The sequence below is a fragment of the Macaca nemestrina genome, chromosome 1 (genome assembly GCF_043159975.1).
Source record: "Macaca nemestrina isolate mMacNem1 chromosome 1, mMacNem.hap1, whole genome shotgun sequence".
Taxonomy (NCBI): Eukaryota; Metazoa; Chordata; class Mammalia; order Primates; family Cercopithecidae; genus Macaca; species Macaca nemestrina.
Genome location: NC_092125.1, coordinates 211615719 through 211639319, shown reverse-complemented (window position 1 = coordinate 211639319; position 23601 = coordinate 211615719). Strand labels below are relative to the sequence as shown.

Here is a 23601-nt window from a genome sequence, read left to right as displayed (position 1 = left end):
ACCTTCAGCCCACCGCACCCCACCGGCGCCAAGCCTCTCCCACAAAGAGTGGGACACTGGGGACGCGGCTCAGGTTGCCTCTCCATCTCGCACGTGAATGTGTTGTTTTGGAAAAACGAAGCCTTTTGTGTTCACTTCCTTGCCATCCTTTGAAACAAAATCCTAACCCTAGAGCTGCCCAAGCGAGAGACTGCGGAGCTCCATTACAACTTTCCCTAGGGCCCGGCATGGTGGCTCAAGCCTGTAATCCCAGCACTTTGGGAGGCCGAGGCAGTCGGATCATCTGAGCTCAGGAGTTCGAGACCAGCCTGGCCAACATGGTGACATCCGATCTCTACTAAAATAGCAGAGAAAAAAAATTAGCCGGGCGTGGTGGCGCGCGCCTGTAATCCCAGCTACTGGGGAGGCTAAGGCAGGAGAATCGCTTGAACCTGGGAGGCGGAGGATGCAGTGAGGCGAGATCGCGCCACTACACTGGCCTGGGAAACAAGAAAGAAACTCCCGTCTCAAAAAAAAAAGAAGAAAAAAACTTTCCTTAGGAAGTGTGGGGAGGGAAAGAGGGCGTGGCCAAGATTAGAGGTCAGAGAAGAGCCTAGCAACCGGCCGGCCCCGCGGTCCTAGCATTGGTGGAGAGCGAGCGCGTGACGCATACCCCGCCCCCAGCACGTGACCGCGGCGCGCGGGGCAGGTCGGGCTGCCCCCTCCCCTCTGATACCCATTGCGCGCCGGCCTCAAGATGGCCGCCTTCTGGCGTCTCCGGCGCTGTTGAATGGCGAAAGCTTTATTGTTCCCTTCGGGCAGGAGTGTTCGTGTCCTCTATGGCGCTGTCAATAAAGAACGGCAGTTTGAATCGGTGCTGAACAGGTAACCATAGAAACGGGGCTGGGACTCCGCGTGGAGACCCTTTTTGCAGCGGAGGCCCGGTTGCGCCCTAAGTGAGGGGTGTACACAGACCCTTCCGCGTGGCGAACCCGCGGGACTCTGCCGAGTCACAGCCGCCTCACCTACACCCCGGACGTGCCCCCGCCAGGGGCGGCCTGCATCCCTAGCGCAGGGTCTGCTGTAGAATGCAGAGGAGAGAGACCGCGAGGACCCACTCAGGGCGCCAGGCCGCGCCTGACACCGCCTGGGGCCTGTTGTCGCCCCGCACCTCCCTCTCGGCACGTCCGGAGGCCTCTTGTCGCTGTCTCACTCCCCCTCCCTTCAGGTCCCTTCGCCGGGCGTCAGCAGACTACGGCCTTGGGCCTAATCCATCCCCCTCTTCTCTCTTCCCCTCTCGGTCTTTGTTTACATTTTCAAATGGTTGGGGGGAAGAATATTTCATGTAATTTGAGAAAGTTCTGTGAAATCAAGTCCATAAATGAAGTTTTATTGGAACACGGCCATGTTCATCGTTGATGTATTGTCTATGGCTGCTTTCCTGCCAAGAGGGCAGAGTTGAGTAGTTGCGCAGCCGTTGCTTGGCTTTAATCGGCTGGCTCACAAAGCCAAAACTCTTTCTGGTCCCTTACAGCAAACGTCTGCTGACGCCTGCCCTAAACACAAGTAGATTGGATCAGTGTTGTCATCCAGCTATTCCTCTCGTCCCTTCTCCTGGAGGGGGAAACGAGTTAAAACTTCGAGATGCACCGAGAGCGCTTTAGTTGACAAACACTCTGGCTTCCCTTCTGGTCTTACTATTCAGAGTTTCTCCTGCTTTGAATAGCAGTGATACCATGCAGCTAGTGCTACAATGAACCAGGTGCTTTATTTATATTCATACAAGTGTTGTTGTACTTTATGACCACGCTTTATAAGTAAGTATGGTATTTCCATTTTACAAAAGAGGAAGAAGTTGATTCTGAGTGGTTAAGATATTTATAGGTGTACTAGGTTATAGGGCTGCGAAACTGAGCCCGTCCCTGGGAGCCCCCTGCCTGATGGCGTTGGTCAAACTGTTTGGATTTTATTCTTTCATGTCTTTTCTACCTGGAATTGTTGGCTCTTCCCTGGAATTGTACCCAGATCTTTGTATGGTTAATGGAGATTTAATTACAATCTCAAAGTGCAATTTTTTTTTTTTACTTAGCTAAAGCATCAAACTTCTGCCCCTCCTTTCTAATATAAACACTTTTCTTCTATGTCAGTAGTCCCCAAACTTGGCTATTCATCAGCGATTTAACAAACAGTTTCAGAACACCGCGTGCATGTACGCATGCATTCATTAATCAGTGTTTGTTGAAGACTTACTGTGTACCAGAGACGTTTCAAATTCCTGGAAATACAGTGGTGAACAAGACAAACACGATTTCTGCGCTTCCATGGAATTTAAATTCTGTATGGGGCTTGGACAAGTGGTATACAAGTAGACAAATATAATTTCGAATACAGCTGTAATAGCATCATCATAGTAAAATTAGTAGTTGCTATTTATTGAGTGATTATTTTGTGCCAGGTACCGTGCTAAGTGCTTTATTTATATGGACTATCATTTAATCCTCACACCAATACTATGACATAAGTAGTATTAGTATTACCATTTTACACATAGAGGAAACAAACTCACGGAGAAGAAATGTTCGAGGTTACATAGCTAATGCATTCAGCTGGGAGCTGAAGCTAATTTGATCACACTCGCCACCCTGTATTGTTTCATCTGTTTTTTGTCTTTCCTACTAGTTTAGGAGGTCCTTAAGGGCGGGGACCACACCTTACCTGTTGTATCCTCAGCTGCTAGCCAGTACCTATAACCTGGTGTTTGCAGGTAAATACTAAGTAAACAAATCCAAGTCATTCATTGAACAAGTTTTTCTTTTCTTTTCTTTTCTTTGTTTTTTTGAGATGGAGTCTCACTCTGTTGCCCAGGCTGGAGTGCAGTGGTGCAATCTCGGCTCACTGCAACCTCTGCCTCCCAGGTTCAAGTGATTCTCCTGCCTCAACATCCTGAATAGCTGGGACTACAGGCATATGCCACCATGCCCAGCTAATTTTTTTGTATTTTTAGTAGAGATGGGGTTTCACCATGTTGGTCAGGCTGGTCTTGAACTCTTGACCTCAAATGATCTGCCCGCCTTGGCCTCCCAAAGTGCTGGGATTATAGGCGTGAGCCACCGCGCCCAACCTCAAACAAATATTTTAGTGTCTCCGTGTACCAAGCACCACTGTCTAGGTCCTATGATTACCAGAGTGAGCAAGATGGACCTGGGGCTCTGTTCCCTGGGAGACTCACTTTTTATCTGGGTGATCAGGGAAAACCTGTCTTAAGAAAGGTAGTTTAAGCTGAAACTTGTTGAGTGACAAGGAACTAGGCTAGCAATAAGGGGAAAGGGAGAGACGAAGCTGGGAGGAAGAACTTTTCAGCAGGTTAGGAGACTAAGGTGGGTAACAACTTGAGATGTTGGAGAACTCAAAGGGAGTCACTGTGCTGTGGTTCACTCCTGTGCTCAGTCCCTGGCCCTGAACCAGCTACTACTGAGAGAACTGCATGCCCAAGGGCAAGTTACAGATTAGTTATCTCATCTGGAAAATGTGCATGATGGTGCCTCCTCAAAGGGTTGTGCAGATTAAATAAGAGAAACTGTATTCATAGCTATGGTATTTTCTTTTTATTGTTGTTACACATATTGCTGAATAACCAAATTTAGCTCCAAATGGAAACTTTATAAAGTACTAACTAATAACAAAAGTCCAGAAATACATTACAGACAAAATTAAGAATGGGGGATCCAATTAAAAATAGAAGCCCACTACTTTTTATCTCCGGAAAGAGGGGAGCAGATCTTGTTTTTCTTAGTGTTTCTGCTTGGAGAAGAACTTCTCCAAATGGCATCTAATTTTTTTAAAGCCAAATTGTACAGCTGTCTATGCAGAACACTTTTCAGCATTTTAGTGTTTTAAGTTGGAAACTACTTGTGTTCCTCCATCAAAGGTGTATTTATTCTCTTAAGGCATTCTAAACAAATGTTAGACTTCTTTTAGTTGGTGGCAATTTAAAAATTTGTTTGCAAATGCTTTCAAGTTTCCTCCAAAAGTTTTCAAAATAATGTCACGTACCCTAAAACAGTATGGAATGCTTTGAAGCAAATGGTAGGCTTTTTGAGTAAGTAAAAAATAGGATAATGTTTGGGTTCATAAACATAAGAAATTAGAAGCAATAATAAATCAAGGGAACTGTGTAAGAAGAACAGCATGGCAAGTGTCACTCTAAACTCTCCCCGGTAACCATATTGCACATGTCATCGGAAGACACAGTCCAACCCTGCAAACGTAGCAAAGAACTGGACAGAGAGTGGCATGTTAGTGCAATGTTAAACAACACGCCTGAATTAAATTGCTGTTTTAGGTTTGGGTGGGACCTTTGCATCTAAAGTATTACAGTTTTACTCTGTGATTTGCATCTGTTGGGTTCCAATAAAGAGCAGGTGCTAACGCTAGCTTTGAAGGATAATATGAAACTGCAAGAAGAGCCAGGGCATACCAATTTGTTTTTCAATCTATTTTATTTCAGTTCAAAGCATCATTGCAGACAGGCAGTCTAGGAAAACAAGCCACACTTTGGCAATACTCACCTGCTTTTGGAGATTGAGGAAGACTGAGTGTAACGCAAGTGTGGCTTGTTTTCTTGGACTATCTGTCCGCAATGATGCTTTGAACTGAAATAAAATAGATTGAAAAACAAATTGGTATGCCCTGTTGCCTCATACTGAGTATTTACATTACCCTTCTTGAGTACTGGCTGAACCACCACCCTGGGGGAAGTCAGTGACCCCTCAGCCTCTTTCAACTCTTCAGCAGAGTGAGCTCTTTGATTTTCACAAGGAAATTAAATTGGGATATGTGGTTTTCTGGATCTCCAATAGTCTGCCTTCCAAAGCCATCATCTGGATAATGTGGAGAAAACAAGCTACTAACCGCATAGAGGAAATAATTAAATACTAAGGGCATTGAAATTCAGAGATGAGATTGTCATTTTCTGTAAGTCTTGCAGAGAGTGCAGTATTTCATTTGCAGAGAGCATACAGTTTTGAGACTCTGGCAGCCCTCGAGAGAGGAGGATAAGGAAAGAAAGCCAGCTTTCCTTACATTTCCCTAATGTTGTTATTTAACTCCAAATCCTCAAAATTATGATGCCACGTATTTCATTTCCTCACATAAATGTATTATACTGATCCATGTAAGTCAGAGATTGTTAATTTCAGGGTAAATGGTTGAATTTCAAGAGACCCATGAATCCTTTGAAGTTGCCTGCAAATTTGTGTGAATGTCATTTTTTTCTGGGGAGAGAGCCAGTTACTTTAATCTGATCTCAGAAAGGCCCTTGACCCTTTAAAAGGTACAGAGCCGTTTAAATCACATGTTAACACCATCTAACTGAAGGCATGATGAGAATCTCCCCTGAAACCAGGTGCTGTTTCACTGCTCTGTAACCTCAACCTCAGAGTTTAAGTCTTATCAGTCTTTGTTTTCTGTCTAAAGTGGTCAAGCATAGTTGAATGTTTGTGTAATATAAGTATCTACCCAATGAACTGCTTCATAAATGCCTTAGAGATGGTTGTTAATTTACATGAGACTGGTGAGATGTGGACCTATTGTCTAGGCAACCTCGTTAGCAGATATCATAACATTTCTACTGAGAGAGGAAAGGAAGAGGTAGTGGAATTCCACTATTTTGTTTATAGGCATCGGCTTGTTACAGATGGAGTCAGTTCCTCAGACTCAGGAAAGTTGGGTTAAAAGGGAAAGAAGGCTGGGCACAGTGGCTCACACCTGTAATCCCAGCACTTTGGGAGGCTGAGGCAGGAGGATCACTTATGCGAGCCCAGGAGTTGAGGCTGCAGTGAGCTATGAACAGACCCCTGCATTCCAGTTGAGACCTCTTTTTTTTTTTTTTTTTTTAAAGGAAAGAAGAAGAGAGGAGGGGATAGACTTGAAGAAGCAGAGGAGTAAAGAAAGATAGGCTGTTTCCCTGCATTTGTCCAGAAGAGTCGCCTCCCTTTATATCTGTGAAAAGGAAGAGCTTCTATATTGAGACAAAACCTATCTGAGAACTTAAATAATACTCGGACCTTTGAAAAAGTCAATTCATAAATGTAATTTCTGGTTGTATTAGTACCCAAAGGGAAACAAAAACAAGGAAATATCTTTACCTTAGGTTATTCTGTAAAACTGGTACCTCAATAGAAAACTCTTATAGGCCAGAGTTTGGCTCATATAGTGTTTAAAAAGTAGTTGCTTCCATTTAAACATTAGAGATTGTCTGTCTAACTGACCCCTGGAGGCGTTTGCGTGAGTGACCTCTGCTGCAGGCACTAGCGTGGCTCTGGAGCAGGACCAAACAGTAGAGGATGCTTTATGAAAGAAAGGGGCCAGGAAGGATGAGGAAATTAGAAACAAAGGATTATAACTGTAAATAATAGCTTTTGAGGCTCCAAATATTGATATCTGTTGGTTAATATTCATTAGCTAGTGTTAGCTATAGTGGGGTTATTTTTAGTGTTAAAACAAAGGTGAACAATAGGTGATTCTATGTCTTATTTTGAGAAAATACTGTAAGAGGTAATCTAACCTGCTAATTTCATCCTATTTCTCAGCTTTCTAGGACTGGGGCCTGACCACTGAGTCTTCCTGAGTTTTCCTTCTTGACTCCTTTTGCTCCTTGTCCCCATTAGCTCCAGAAGATGGTTTCCAGGGCATTGGCAGCAGTGAGTTTGCCATCTTTCTTCCACCTGGTACTTCTCCCTGGTTCTTAAGCTCAGTGGATGGCACCACAGAGTTGCCAAAGGCAGAAACCTGGGAATGGTGCCATGATCTTCTCTTTCAGCACATATTTAGTTAGGCTACAAGACTGTTGATTTCTTCTATCCTTTCTCTTCCTTTGGTTAAAGCTGCTGTAATCTCTTGTCCTGGATTATGAAACAGCCTTCTAGTTGGTCAGCGGCTTTCAGCTTCGCTCCTCTCCAATCTATTTGGTACGCTGTTACCAGTGGTCTTTATAAAGCACAGATCAGAATATGTGATTCCCTTGCTTTAAAACTCTTGGATGGCCTGCCTGCCCTTAGGATGGTCCAGCAAGTGCTACCCTCCAACTCTGGCTGTGCCTGTATCTCAAGCCTCATCTCTGAGCAGCCCCTCCTCCCACAACTCACCTTGTATTGAGCACAAGTTGAAATCTCTCAGCGGCCACAGGACTTTATCCTTTCTGGGGCCAGTGGGTCACATTCCAAGGCTTCAAGGCTGCTTCTTCTCCCTGGATTTCCCCGGTGGTGGCATCAACCGGGCCAGTAGCAGTGCCATTATCTACACTGACCTTTATATTACTGAATGCTGTTTGGGTTTTCTGTTACTCCTTTTGTCCTTAGAATATATGCTATTTGAGGTGTGCAGTCAGATACTGTCTTAAAGTCACTTGATGTAATTATCTTCTGTGTAGTTGTATCACCAACTTCATAAACAGGCTCTTTTTCTTGAATACTTTTTAAAAAATTAATTTATTTTGAGACTGGGTTAGGAAAATGGCTAATTTTTATATTTTTTGGTAGAGATGGGGTTTCATCATGTTGCCCAGGCTGGTCTTGAACTCCTGGCCTTAAGCAATCCACCTGCCTCGGCCCCCCACAGTGCTGGGATTACAAGTGTGAGCCACTGCGCCAGGCCGTCATTTTGTTTTAAACTTTAAGGATTGCTATTAAAAATTAAGTTCCTTTTTACCAAGAAGTTTTTATTTCATACCTAAGCCCTTCTTCTCTGTTTCTCCTGTCTTGCTAACAAAGTAGGCTGTTAAAGTTTTGGGGTTTTGCCAATCTGCCAGGTAAGAAATAATATTTCAGTGTAGCTTAAATTTGTTTTTTCTTTTTATGAGATAAAGGATATATCATGTCTGTGATACAAATTGCAAATATATTTTTCCAGTTGTCAAATGCTTGACTTTGTATATATTGTTTTATTGCTATCCAAGTTTTACATCTTTATATAGTCGTATTTATCAGTCTTACCATGTATTGCTTTGGATTTGCAGTCATAGTTAGGAAATTTGCCCCACTCTCAATTTGTGGAGAATCCAGTTGTATTTTCTTCTGGTACATGTATAGCTTATGGTTTCACTTTTCGAAAAACATTTAAGACTCTCTTTTCTTCTAGTACATGTATGGCTTATGGTTCCACTTTTTAAAACACATTTAAGAGTCTGATCCATTTGAAATTTATCTGAGTATTTGGTTTGAGGAAGGATCTGATTTTATCTTTATCTCAATGGCCAGTGAGTTGTCTCAACAGTACTTATTAAAAACTTTTTTCTTCACTGATTTGAGATGCTGTCTTTATTGAATACTAAACCTTTGTATGCATTTAGATTTCTTACTGGATTTTCAGTTTTGTTCCATTGGTTTGATTGCCAATTCATATGCTGTTACAAAATCATCTTAATGTTAAAGGCTTTGTCATTTAACATCTGGAAGGGCCAGTTTTTTTCATATTGCTCTTTTTCAGGGTTTTCCTGGTTGTTTTTGCTTGTTTATTCTGGCATATGAACTTAATAATCAATTTGGTTTCAAGAGGAGATGACTTGATGGTATTTTTATTAGGATTGTGTTACATTTTATAAATGAGCTTAGGGATAACTAACATCTTTACAATATTGACTCTTCAATCCAAGATCATGGTCTGTCTTTTCATTTGCTCAAAGCTACTTTGGTGAGTTTTCAGGAGTGTTACATGTTTTTCCTTACAAAAAATCTGTATGCTTCTTTCAGTTTATTAGACCTTAACATTAAAAAATAATAATTCTGTTTAGAATCCCTCCAGAAGATCCCAGAGAAGTTTTACACACCCACATATTCTAAACATTTTGCATGTGACTTCAGATGGTTCCTAGATACCTCCCCCCTTAAAGCTCATCCTATTATATTGTTCCCTAAATCCCCTTCTTTTGTCCGCCTTCATCTCTTTCTCACTCTCACCTCTTGGCACTGTGTCCTGCCTACAGTTCAGTCAGAACATATTTGCTGAATGGACAAATAAAGTAGTGAGGGGAGAATGAAGGTGGGTGAAAGAGTGAGAGCCTGTCAGACTCTATTTGGAAAGGTCGTCCTTGTTGTATTTCTAAGTCTGCAGTCTGATTCACTGGGTCATAGTACTTGATTTTCCTCTTTCCTCCATTCTAAAAAATTTTTTAAAGTTCTTGTGAACTTTTTAAATTTTCATAATATTAAAATATAGTAACTCATATCTTAACATTATATAACATTTCACATCATGTTGATAATAGTTACCATTTATTGAACACATTCAAAATGCCTGGCAGTGTACTAGGTATTTTACAGTATTGTTTCATGTAACCCTCACAACAACTAAGCAATAGGTATTATTACTGCCTTTTCTAAAAATTATTAAGAAAATTTGCAAATATAAAAGTGAGAGTAGCATTATGAGCTCCCATATACATGTTAACTTCATTTTACACTTGAGAAAACAGGTTTTGAATGGTTAAGTAACTCAAGTTTACAAAGCTAAAGTCAGATTCAGACCCCAACTCTTTATAGCTCCTTATTAAAAATTGTTTTTCAAATTTTAGGCTCTAACTGACCAGGGAAGAGCAGAAGCAAAGGAGAGAGTCAAGAGCCACTCTTCAAACTAGTTTAGTATTGTAGACGACTCTAATAGTAGTCTTCACATCTATAAATTCACACTCAGATACTTCCCTCTCTACTGACTGCAGACAGTAAGCCCTCCCATCTTTCCCCCTTTACTGCTTCTCATGTGCTCTGCTCACTCTGTCTTCTATTTCTCTAGTTGTATTACTACACTCTGATATTGGTGGGTTTTTCAAAGGCTTGCCACTGTTTTGAATACTTACCTCCTAGTATGATGTCATGAACATAGTGGGAACCAATACATTTAAATTAAATAACAGTGAAACTTGCTCTTATTCATTTCGCCTATAAGTTTGGCATGGTACTGTTACTTTTGAATGTTGCTCTGAAGGCCTGGCAGTCATTAAATTTGACCACCCTAGACACAAGCTGGTCATTCAGTTGGTACTCTGCTGTCACCTCTCCTCAGTTGTAGTCAGGTTAAAACCAGAGGGAGACTTGCTAAGGTCAAAGTCCAAGACAGCAGAATAATTGGCCCCTAGAGTTCTGGGGTTTGTTTTTTTTTTTTTTTTTTTTTTTCCTGGGCAGTAAAATGTTGAGGATGAAATTTTCATATATTCCTTTGAACATTTTTGAGCAAATACTATGGAATCCCATAGGCTCTTTCCCAACATTAACAGCAATAGAGAAGTTATCCTCTTTTGCATTTTTTGTTAGCTCCTTAAGTTAACCCTCTTGTCATACTCCCTGGCGATGGAGGGAAATAGAGAGATGAAAATACTTCCCACTTCTTCAAAGACAAAAGAAAAAGCTTATAACACTAGGAGGAGACGAGAAAGGAGTTGATCTGTGAAATGTACACAGAGGGGTACTGAAGGCTGAGTGATCTGAGTAGTGGGATAGGACAGTGTTGCTGGAAGTTGGGGGTCTGTAGTCTCTTCAGTGCTCTGGTGCTTAACTACAAAAGTGTGAGAAAAGAAGGATTTAAGATGAAAGTGGTCTGTTCTTCCTAGCTGTGCCATAAGCTCCTTGAGAGCAGGGATTATGCTGAATTTCTTCTCTGTGTAGTGCCAAGCCTCAGTTAAGGGCATTTGGCTGAGCTCAGTGACAATCTACTGGATTGACAAGCACATTTTGTTCGCTGATAGGGCTAGGACACAGCCTTGGGGCCACACTGGGGCCACATGGACTCCCACATCCTTCGCTGCCCTGTTACCAAGGTGCACGGCCTTGAACAGAGAAATGAGACTCTTCCTGTTACCTGTGGCTTAGATATGTATTCTAATTGGAATGCAAAGAAGATGACATTTTGGAAAAGGGAAGAAGAATGAGTTTGGGAGGTTAACAATAATAGCTAACTTGAACAAGTAGGAAGTGGCAGTGTCTCACATACACACAATAAGTAGGCTCTACATCCCCATTATCTGTTCTTATTTAAAAACCACTACATTTACAGGGTATCCTTGTAATGCCTCTGAACAGAGAAGTTATCAAAAAAGTAGGAGAAAGAGTCTAAGGTTAAGAACGTCACCACTTTTTACATGTTAAAGTTTGGGCAATATCACTCAGTGGTCAAAGTTTCGGCTCTAGAGTCGGACAGCGTGAGTTCACTGACTGACTCTACCACTCATGGGCTTTGTGATTTGGAGCAGGTCATTTAATCTCTCTAGGCCTCCACTTCCTTAGTCAAAAGTGGGGTTAATAATAGTAACTCTCTCACTGGCTTTGCAAAAATTATTTAAGGCCGCCAATATAAAGTGCTTGACACAATACCTGAGATATAATAAATGCTTGATAAATGTTAGCTATTATTGTTAACCTCCCAAACTCATTCTTCTTCCCTTTTCCAAAATGTCGTCTTCTTTGCATTCCACTTAGAATATATATCTAAGCCATGGGTAACAGGAAGAGTCTCATTTCTGTCATTAATGAACTGGAGGATCTTAAAACACTTTACATTTCAAGGCTGTGGTTTCCTCATCTATGAAATGTGGGAATTGGGCCAGGTGATTTCAAAGTCCTTTGCATCTTCTAATTTTTAATGAGTTTAAGGTTTTGTATGAAATCTCTGATTATAGCCCAGCACTCTTGTTATGAGAAGTCGGACTCTCCCCACTTTCTGTCTTTCCTAGCTGAGTCACATTCCAGACCAGCTGTATGAAATGAGCAATGTAGTTGTCTGTAAATTCTTTTCTTTTTAAAAAAATTATGTGACATTTGACATATATAGAAGATACATATGTAACTTGAAAGTGATGAAGCAGAATGATAAAAAGCAAATACTTGGATAGGTGTATTTTTATGCTTCCTTTTCCAAAGGTAATAACACCTAACATTTAGTAACTGTTAACAACGTTACAGGAACTGTCCTTTATGTGTATTGACTCATTTACATATAGTAGCTTATTCATACAACTACCTCGTGAAATAAGCACTAATATTATTCCCATTTTACATAAGAGAAAACTGAGGCCAAGAGAGTTAAGCAACTTGACTAAAATTCAGCTGGTAAGAGGGGCAGAGCTGGGATTCATGCCCCTGGCTGTCTCTAGAGCCTGCGCTCCAAACCTTTACTGTGGAGCACATAGCCGCTGGCATCACAGTGCCTGGTGTGTTATTCTTTAGTTGCCAGGGCCCCTTAATTTTTGCATTAGACGGGTATCTGTGAGCTCTGGAATTTGGTACTGTATTAATGTGTGGCCCAGATTTATTCCCTGATGAAGAAAAGTGTATTATAATCAAGTTGACGAAAACGTAGATATCATCCATGTTTTCAGGGCAGAGCAAAATGCCTATCAGTGCCAGTGACAAAACCAAGGATCTTTTTGATACCTAAAGAGGTTGGATTTGAAAGCATTGGAGTGGTAATTGCTTGTTGAGACTCTTGACTGCAGGATGGAAAAGTTGGCCTTAAATATAATGCAGTCACAATCTCTAGTCACTCATTAGATGCATGTGTCACTCAGGAGATTTTGCAGTTTGGTCTGTAAAGAGTTATCTTGGATGAACTACTGGATCAGAGCAGCATGGCCTGGAAAGACACTTAAATCTCTCAAAGCCTCCTTCTGTTATAACAGCCTTGAAAATCGCTTGTTTCTATGAATTAGTCAGAAGATAAGAGGACATAAGCAGTTTGTTATGTTGAACATTTTGATGTTTTGCCTCATTGTGTTTTGTAGAACACCTCAAAAGAAGTTTCATTAGAAATTGAGAGAATCTAGAAAAATAAATTAATTGAAAAGAATGGTTATTATAGGCACATCAGGAATCAGATGCTACCTACCGGTTTTGAGATTTGGAAAACAACCTTTCCAGTGGTCCTTAATCTTCTCCATGTCTATCGCCTTGAGCATCTGTGAGATGGTAGCGGTGGGGCAATGATCATGATCATGGCAGCTAGCAGCTAATTATTGAGTACTTACTACGACCCTTTCCTATAGTGCCAGTGCTTTAGGTGTAACTCATTTAATCTTCCAGCAGCCCAATGAGAAAGGTACTATTACTATCCCCATTTTGTAGATGAGGAAACTGAGCTCCTAATAGGTTAGGTAATTTGCCCAGGATTACACACTTTGTAATTGAACATTGAAGATTCACACCCAGGTAGTCTGGCTCCAGCTCTGGCCTTTAACCACTAAGCTACATTGCTCATGAAAGTCGGGGCCCTTACCCCCAGAAAGTGTGTAGTTGGACAACATCACATGTGCAGTAATTTGAAGAGCTTCTGGACCCTTTTTCCCCTATCCAGTCCATTGATTTGGGTTCAAACTCCGCCCTAGACTTACGTAAATTCCTTTCAGGCAGAGATTATGTCTTATATCTGTGTTTGGTACATAGTAGGAGCTAAATAAATGTTTAATGAATGAATGGTATGTTGGAAATGACACTCGCTTTAAAGCCAGCCCCACCTGTCTGGGTTTTTATTCTTAAATTTCCTGTTATAAAATTTATACAGGTTTACTATAGAAAATTTTGTAACATAGATGAAGAAGAAAATAAGTCTCCCATAATGACAGTACCTAGGATAACCACTTTTAGCATTTTTCTCTATTTTCTATATTTTCAAATGCAAATGTGTATATGCATGCACACATATTTTTAAACCAAATTGGAATTATACATGTATTCAGTTGCATGCTGGTTGTTTTCTTTTTAGTATATTGAGAGCATTTTCCTGTGCCATTAAAAACCTTCAAGTGCCTTTTTTTCTCCCCCCAAAAATATTTATATGTAATTTACATACCATACAATTTACCATTTTAAAGTGTACAATTCAAATGTCTGTGTAACTGTCATGGGATCTTTAGGGTGTTGATTTTCTTCCTGGAAACCTCTGTTGGCTGTTGGCACCTTCGCCCAACCTCTTGTCCTGCATCCAGGTATGCAGACAAGTGAAGGATGAAGAAAACAAAGAGGAGCTTTATTTAGTGTTAGAACAGCTCAGAGGAGACCTGCGATGGGTAGTTCCCCTCTGTAGGCAGGCAGGTTGTCTGTTGAGTGTTCAGCTCTCAGTAGAGAGGAGGCCCTGGAGAGAGTAACTCCTCTCTGCGGGCTGGTCATTTGGTGGTCTCTGCAGGTCTCTGAAGTTCTCAGCAGAGAGAGTAGCTCCTCTCTGCAGCTGGTCATCCCATGTCTGCTCAGCTCTGGCTGAGTCTGGGGCTTTTATGGGCCTCAGAGGGGAGGAAGTGTGGTATGTGCCAATTGGCCCATGGGTGGCCATGGGCAGACCTGGGAAAAGCACCAGTTCCCACTCTGGTCAGTGGAATTGGCAACCAGGTCCCCAGCCTTCCGGCCCCTCCCTGGCCTGAAGAAGGGACGTTACTGGGACCTGCCCTCTTCTACCTGGGACTCTGTCTGTCTACTGCTGTTCCTGGTGCTCGGGCTCTGCCTAACTTTGCTCCCAGATTGAGATTGGAGTGGGTGCTGATAGCAGGGAGAAACCAAACAGTGGGGAGAGGTGCTTCTGAGCCTGTGAGGGTGGGGCCTTCCCAGACCCCCAGGAATGTGGGGATGCCTGAGTCTGCAGCCATGGTTTGGGGGGTTGCAGCTGCCCCATGTGGGGCGGGGCTCCTGCCTGCTCCTGGTCCCCCGAGAGCACAAGGAGGCTCAGATCTGCAGCCACAACTTGGATGGCACTCTTGCCTGCTCCGTGGAGCATGTAGCCCTAGCCAGGCCCTCTTTGCTTCAGCTGGGATGATGGCAGGCCGACTGGATTGGCTGCCACCATCATAACCATCACCACTTTCCAATTCCAGGATGTTTTTTATCATTCTGAAACCCCCTCTGTACCTGTTAGTAGTCACTCCCCATTTACTCTTCCCCAAAGGGTCTGGTAACCACTAATCCATTTTCTGTCTCTATGGATTTGCTTATTCTGGACATTTCATATGAATGGAATCATATACAGCAATATGTGGTCTTTTATGTCTGGCTAAACTGGCTTTTACTTAGCATAACGTTTTCAAGATTCATCCATGTTGTAGCATGTATCAGTACCTCCTTTTTATGGATGAATAATGTTCCATTGTTTACATATACAATATTTTGTCCATTCATAAGTTGATTGACATTTAGGTTGTTTGCATTTTTTGGCCGTTAGGCTTAATGCTCCAATGAACGTTAATGTACAAGTTTTTGAGTGGATCCATGTTTTGATTTCTCCCAGATGTATACTAGGAGTGGAACTGCTGGGTCATATGGTGTCTCTGTGCTTAGCTCTTTGAGAAACTGCCAGATTGTTTTCCACAGGGTCGGTACCATCTTACGTTCCCACCAGCAATTCCGTGAGGGTTCCAGTTTCTCCATATCCTCAGCAACACTTGTATTTTCTATTTTCTGTTTTATTTTATTATACCCATCCTAGTGTTGTTACCTGAAGTGGTATCTCACTACAGCTTTGATCTGCATTTACTAATGACGGATGATGAACATCTGTTCATGTACTTATTGGCCATTTTGCCTGTCTTTGGAGAGATGTCTATTCAAATCCTTTGCCCATTTTAAAATTGGCTTATTTGTCCTTTTATTGTTGAGTTGTAAGAGTTCTGGATACTAGATTCTGATATGCCATATGTATTCTGAATACTAGACCTTTATCAGATATGTGATTTGGAAGTACTTGTTCCCATTCTGTGCATTGTCCCTTTACTTTCTTTTTTTTTTTTTTTTTTTTTTTGAGACAGAGTCTCGCTGTGTCACCCAGGCTGGAGTGCAGTGGCCGGATCTCAGCTCACTACAAGCTCTGCCTCCCAGGTTTACGCCATTCTCCTGCCTCAGCCTCCCAAATAGCTGGGACTACAGGCGCCCACCACCTCGCCCGGCTAGTTTTTTGTATTTTTAGTAGAGACGGGGTTTCACCGTGTTAGCCAGGCTGGTCTCGATCTCCTGACCTCGTGATCCGCCCGTCTCGGCCTCCCAAAGTGCTGGGATTACAGGCTTGAGCCACCGTGCCCGGCCCATTGTCCCTTTACTTTCATGATCATGTCCTTTGATAAACAGACATTTAAAAATGTGATGAAATTTGATTTATTTATTTATTGGGAGGATTACATGTTCTTTTAGTGTCATATAGAGAGCCCCTTTTATGGCTGCATAATATTCCATACTATGGCTGTATGCCATATTTACTTTAAAACCTCATATATTTAAGTTTGTCTCCAGGTTTTTTTTTTTTTAAACCATTAATACTATTGCTGTGAATATAGTGTACATAAATATTTCATTGGATCTCTAATTAATTATTTCTGATAGATTCCTAGAAGTGATTCTAAAAGGCATAAACATTAACATTTTTTTCCTGCTACTATCATAGATTTCTCATTCCTTTTTTATCTGGAATTATACAACTGGTATATAAAGTAACTCTGGTAAAACATTCAAACAGTGCAAGTAAAGTATACCTTTCCCACCCTGCAAATTCTCATGTCTCTAAGGACATTTTTATAGCTTTAGGTGAGCAGATTACTCCCAGATTATTTACCAGCCTTGTTTCCTAAAAAGTTTTACCAGTTTATACTTCCATCAGCATTGTGTGGGTACCTAGCTCACTGCTCCCTCTCCTGTGTTATTAGTGTAAGTAGTTTTGTTTTTGTTTTTTTGAGACAGAGTCTTGCTCTGTTACCAGGCTGGAGTGCAGTGGCGTGATCTCTGCTCACTGCAATCTCTGCCTCCCTGGTTCAAGCAATTCTCCCACCTCAGTCTCCCGAGTAGCTGGGATCACAGGTGGGCACCACTACGCCTGGCTAATTTTTGTATTTTTAGTAGAGACGGGGTTTCACCATGTTGGCCAAGCTGGTCTTGAACTCTTGACCTCAAGTGATCCTCCCACCTCCGCCTCCCAAAGTGCTAGGATTACATATGTGAGCCACTGTGTCAGGCCTGTTTCCCTCCCCCACCCCCCGCCAATAATAGCAGACTGGGCACAGTAGCTTATGCCTGTAATCCCAGCACCTTGGGAGGTTCAAGCACACTTGAACCCAGGAGTTCGAGAGCAGCCTAGGCAACATAGGGAGACCCTGTCTACAAATCAAAAACTTAGTCAGGTGTAGTGGCCCATGCCTGTAGTCCTAGCTACCTAGGAGGCTGATGTGGGACGATTGCTTCAGCCCAGGTGGTCAAGGCTACAGTGAGCCAAGATCTCACCACTGTACTTCAGCCTGAGTGACAGGGCAAGACCCCACCTCAAAAAAAAAAAAAAAAAGAAAGAAAAGAAGCTAATACTTATTGAGCATTTACTGTTGATAGTCACTTTGCTAAAGCAATTCAAGTGCATTCTCTCATTTCATCTTCACACCAAAACTATTAAAGATGTTAAGGCTCACAATGATTAAAGTGATATGCCCAAGGTCACCGAGTAAGTGTTCAAGTTAGTCTGCCAAATCCGAGTCCATGGTCTAAAACGCTATTTCGCAGTTAAATACTATCACTGAAAAACTTTTCTGATTCCATGTTTTAATATGTGTTTCTTTAATTATTCACCAGGCTGAATTTTTTAATCAGTTTATTGACTTTTTAAGTCAGTTTATTGACTTTTAATTTTTTGTGAATTATGTGTATTTTTCTTTTTAAAATTTAAATGTTAAAGTTTTCTTTTCTTTTTTTTTTTTTTGGAGACACGGTGTCACTCTGTTGCCTATGCTGGAGTGCAGTGACACAATCATGGCTCACTGCAGCTTCGAACTCCTGGGCTCAAGTGATCCTCCTCCCTCAGCCTCCCAACTAGCCTATAGGCATGTGCCACCATGCCTGGCTATTTATTTTTTATTTTTTTATTTTTTGTAGAAATGGGGTCTCGCTCTGTTGCCTAAGCTGATCTTGAACTCCAGGGCTTAAGTAATCCTCCTGCCTTGGCCTCCCAAAATGTTGGGATTATAAGCATGGGCTGCCATGCTTGGCGTTTCCTGATTGATTTGTATAATCTTTCTTTTTTGGTTTGTGTGATAGGGACAGGGTCTTGCTCTGTCACTCAGGCTGGAATACGATGGCATGGTCATAGCTCACTATAGCCTTGACTGCCTAGGCTCAAGCAATCTTCCCACCTCAGCCACCTGAATAGCGAGGACTACAGGTGTGCTCCACCACACTTGGTTAATTTTTTTTTTTTTTTTTTAGAGATGGAGTGTCACTGTGTTGCCCAGGCTCGTCTTGGATTCGTTGCCTCAAGGGATCCTCCTGCCTTGGCCTCCCAAAGTGCTGGGATTACAGGTGTTGGACTACTGTGCCTGGTTGTCACTTACATGCCATGAAGTGTTCACTGGTTTATTATTTATCTTTTAATTTTTTTGATGGTGTTTTGTTTTAAAGCTTACATTTTTATGTAGTCAAATCCTTTGGTCATTTGTGAATTTCTTGTTTCCTTTATGTATAGAAAAGCCTGCTCCAGTTATGTTTTCATTAATGTATTCCTACTTTTTTTTTTTTTTTAAGAGACACAGTCTCACTGTGTTGCCCAGGCTAGGGTGTGGTGTCTGTTCGCAGGTGTGATCAAAGAGCACTACAGCCTTGGCCTCCTGGCCTCAAGCCATTCTCTTGCACCAGCCTCCTAAGGAACTGGGACTACAGGTACATGCCATTGCACCCAGCTATATTATGTTAATAGTCACCTAAATGTTTTTGAGGTCAAGTCACAAATTCACCTGATAGTTCTGTGTGTGTGTGTGTGTGTGTGTGTGTGTGTGTGTGTGAGAGAGAGTGTGTGAGACGGAGTCTTACTCTGTCACCCAGGCTGGAGTGCAGTGGCGCCATCTTGGGTCACTGAAACCTCTGCCTCCTGGCTTCAGGCAATTCTCCTGCTTCAGCCTCCTGAGTAGTAGTGGGGATTACAGGCATCTGCCACCACGCCTGGCTAATTTTTATATTTTTAGTAGAGACAAGGTTTCACCATGTTGGCCAGGCTGGCTTTGAAATCCTGACCTTAAGTGATCCGCCCACTTTGGCCTCCCAAAGTGCTGTTATTACAGGTGTGAGCCACTGAGCCTGTCCCCACCTTACAGTTCTAATGGCAGTGGATTGGGAAATTTGCAATCATATGTTTGCATATATTTTGGGCAGTTTTATGGCTTAAAGATAGTTATTTTCTTGCTGAAAGAGCTATCAGTGGTTGAATTTTAATCAACATTCAAAGAAAAAAATGATAAACAGGCTGTGTAACCAGCCTAGTGCTGGTATGTGAGATGCATGGAAGCCCTCCCCACTGAAGCCCTGTTGTGTGTATTTAGGAGTTTGGTATCTTGGTTCAAATACTGGCTGAAAAGCTCATAAAACCTAGATCCTGGTTCTGGCTCCGCTGTTGCCTATTATAGATTTATGACTTGAGCAGGTCACTTGATTTCTATCAATTCTTTCATCTGTAAAATAGTAGGGCTGAATTACATAATCTCTAAGGATAATTCTAGTTGCATAATTCTGACTGTTATCCTTCTGATAAGGAATCATTTCATGTACGTTTGGTATTGATAAGTTTTTTTATAAAGTTTTAAGTGGATTGAAGGAAGGCAGAGTAGTAACAAGTGAATGAAGTGTGTGGGAGAAAGGAGCGGGTGAGGGAACAGGGAAAGGGAACAAGGAATGAGTCTGCCACAGCCAGTGTATGGCAGATGGCCCAGAAGGAAGCTAGAAGGGGGATACATCTGAAGTGAGTTGGGAGCTTCATTGGGCTTAGGTTTCTTAAAGGAAGAGTAGTTCTGATCTGGTATAGATAGATGTCCTGAGTGTCAAAAGAAAAGCCTATAGTCAGGACCAGTAGAAGGTACTCTGAGAGAAAGAGACTGAAAAATTAGCACATGGTCATCACTATTACATGCCTGCCAAAGGTTATCTCAAAGACAAAGCAATGCGACTATATTAACAGAAACAGGAGCCACAGAAGAGTCTAGGAACCCCATGATGGACGAGACATCACAGAAGGTCAGTTGGCAGTGCCCGTGCGGTGTAGCTGGCCCTCAGGCTCCACCTGCCGGGTTGTGGGGCCAGGCATTTACTTTAATGGTAAAGACAGAGGCACCAGGCTTCCACTAAATGTTGGTTGCATACAACTAACTTCCTTTGCTGTCTTCTGTGATTCTGAAGAGGCTTTCTGATGATATTTGACCTTGCCATTTGAATTTTTTCACAGATAACTGCAAAGAATAGGTATATTTCTCCTTGTGAATTAAATAATTGCCTTTCTGATTTGAGCTTCTTCTGTGTCTAGATAGTGTTATCCAACCTCCTCAAGTTCAGTTAACTTTAAGACTTTGACAGGATAAGGTTTCTGTATCGGCATGGTTGACAACCAAACTAGACTTTTTGGTAAATTAAGTTGAAGCCACCTTGGAAAGTCTTTTGGCTGCCAGCCAGCTGGCCTATTCCAATAGCACTCTTTCCCAGATAACATATCACCATCCATCCTTTAGCAGAGACCAGCAGAAAAAAACAAGGAGCCTCAAATGCAGGCACTCCTGCCAGGCCACCCAGCAGTCCATCTCTGCCTGTGAGAGGGGTTGGGGAATGATGGCAGCGAGCCCAGAAATCCTGTCAGCCAGAGAGATGAAGGTAGTAGTTAAGAACACGGAGCCAGACGCATCTGCATTTGGGCTCTGCTCAAACTTATTAACTGTGTGGTCTTGTGGGTTATATAACCTTGCTGGACATTAGTTTCCTCATCTATAGAATAGGGATATAATGGTATCTGCCTCATTGGGATGTTAGGGGAATTAAATGAGAAAGTGTGTGGAAAGTGCTTAGCACAATGCCAGATATTATTACCATGATAGAGCAGTTGATGACCTTGCCAAAGGCATTCGAGAGCCTCAAGGATATGAAAAAGGACAGAGACCAGTGGATTGGGCAAAAAAGATGTTTTAATCACCTCCTATTCACCCTATCCGAAGAGAGGGGGATTCTCACCGTAGGGTTATGGGGATGCTGAACTCATGACATCTGACAGTGGACAGATGAGCTTGACAGCTGTAGTCACATATACTCGCAGCCTGGAAGCTGGGATACCACACGTCATGTAAGCTCACATGGGAGTTGCACTCGGGAGCAGAGTAAGCCACCGACGAGGGGCTGTGGGAAGCAGCCTTTCTAGTGTCAAGAGCGGATGGTGCCCCCTGCTTCTGGCCAGAGGATATGATTGGCTTGTTTGAATAATTCAAGGGGCTGGCTGGGAACTGTAACCCACTCACTTCTCAAGAATAAGCAAGAGCTATAACTGGTCCCTTTAGTAAGGAGGATTGTTCAGCCAGGGGACCTTATCCATGGAGCACAATGGGGAGGGGTACTTGTGGTAGGCCATTTGAGGCCCTCGAGATTGTACTATATGTCAAGTAAGCATGTAACTGAGCTTTTTTTTTTTTTTTTTTTTTTTAAAGACAGGGTCTTGCTCTGTTGTTGCCGAGTCTAGAGTCTGGAGTACACGGTACAAACATGGCTCACTGAAGCCTTGACCTCCTGGGCTCAAGTGATCCTTCCACCTGAGCCTCCCAAGTAGCTGGGACTGTAGGTGCACGCCACCACACCTGGCTAATTTTTTGTGTTTCTTGTAGAGACGGGGGTCTTGTCATGTTGCCCAGGCTGGTCTTGAACTCCTGGACTCAAGTGATCCTCCTGCTTTGGCCTCCTAAAGTGTTGGGATTACAGGTGTGAGCCACTGTGCCTAGCCTCATATTGAACTTTAATTTTAGACTTTACACCACAAGAGAGAATACTAGCCTTGAAATGCTGTTGAATACAGCTTTCGGGAAATCTGGGTAGGAGGCTATGGAAGAGAAGTTGAGTTGTTTGATTCTGTGGGAGACGACAGATGGCATAGTGGCTAGAAAGGAAATGTCACAGTAGGTCACATATCGTGTCATGAGCCAAGATTTCTTCACTGTGTTCAGTTCAGCATATATTTATTGGCTGACTGTACCACTGTAGGTCCTTTGAGGCTTAACTAGGTCTAGTTGACCACTTCCTAGATCAGGAGCAGTGTGTCCTGGCACAGGATCCTGTAAGGTCTAGTTACTTGGGCAGCAACTGGCCAAAGCCTGGGGCCCTAGAAGATAGGCTGCTGGAATGCATTCCAAAAGAGTTCGGGTTGGTACCAGGAGGTCACAGCGCTATTTGCCTAAGGCCTGGTTGTTTGAATCCTCCATGTCGTATAGATTTATTCCCAGAGCTACTTTGGACATTGTTTTTCTGTCTGGAGCCAAGCGCAGGTGCATAAGAGGAATTTGAGTGTGACTTGTGACTTTCTAGAGGTGGAGTGTTGCTTAAAACATAGTTGATAATAATTAAATGTGATTTGAGACTAGGCATTGTTATATAGCACTTTGCTACTCAGAGATGGTTCCTTGGACCAACAACAGCTGGGTCTCCTGGAGCGTGTTAAAAACAAAGAGTCTGAGGCCCCACTCAGAACTTCTGAATCAGAATCTTTTCATTAGCAAGATCTGCAGGTGATTCTTATGCACATTAAAGTGTGAGAAACTGTTCTAGTGGATAAAGGGCATGAGCTTTCGGGTCAGTCTGACTGGATGAAAATTTCTGTTCCTCTACTGATTTGCTATATGTCCTTGGGTCTGTTACTTAACTTCACTATCAGGGGCTTATTTGTAAATTGGGTTTAACTGTCTTGCTGGCTTGTTAGTATTAAAGGAGGTGATAAGGAGAAAGAGCTTAGAAACGTAGTAAGGCACTTAAATATCAGTAGCTATTAGTGGTTATTTGAGAAATAATATCCTAGTATTATTTAGTAGAATATGAAAAGAGAGTGCAGGATATCATTAGGGCTGACCCAGCCATGAGGTGTGAATTGGAGATTGAGAAAAACATGGTCTCCTGAGTGGATGGGGCAGTGGATGTGTTTGGCTCACTGACCAGTTGCCTCAGGATGAGACTGTAACTGCTCGTTTTAAGTAACCAAGTGTTGACAGCTATACTCTTAATGGCTTGTAAGCTCTTAGGAGGGAGAAATTATCTGCAGAAGTGGTAGCTAAGTCTTAGCATTCAGTGAGGCCTTTGCATTATAGAGGAAAGAACCATGTCTTAGGAATTGAAACCTGAGTTCAAGTATGGATTTTGCCATTTATTAGCTCTGTGGCCCTTAACAAGGCAGTTAACATCTCTGAGCCTTAGTCCTCATCTGTAAAATGAGGATAAGTGGGATTATGAGCTGTAAATCCCAGTATATAAGCAAGTGTTATTAGCATCATCCCTACTTGATATCTATAACAGAGCTCAGCCTCCCAAATCCACAAAGGTGAACTTTATGCCTGATTCACACCCTTTAGAATCTTCAGTGCTGGCATTCTTCAGAGCTGTTCTGGCTGCCTGGATTTCCCAATGACCAGAATAGCACGTACCTTAGGAAGGCGTACAGGCCATTTGAGTATCGCTCCAAATCTTGGGGAGTGGAACCGAAGCACACTAGCATTTGGGAAGGAGTCACGATGACAGTGAAAGCATTTGAAACAATGATAATACATGTGAGAGATACTGTCATGAACCCAGGAGTGTAAAATACAGAAATCTGCATCTCTTACACCCCACATTGTTGCCTTTCAGGCCCTCA

The 23601-nt window shown here is 42.4% G+C and overlaps 1 protein-coding gene across 3 annotated transcripts in view; it reads left to right on the top strand.

The window, feature by feature from the left end:
• Positions 1-705: 705 nt before the first annotated feature.
• The window catches only part of LOC105494402 (zinc finger and BTB domain containing 40), a 78934-nt gene continuing 56038 nt past the window's right edge, over positions 706-23601 (top strand). For 2 of the 3 annotated variants that reach the window (XM_011762776.2, XM_071098873.1), the window contains exon 1: positions 706-864. The gene's annotated coding sequence lies outside the window, so the exon portion shown is untranslated. Of the gene's footprint in view, positions 865-18485; positions 18627-23601 lie in introns of those variants that run through there. The other variant, XM_071098878.1, reaches the window with a different exon arrangement.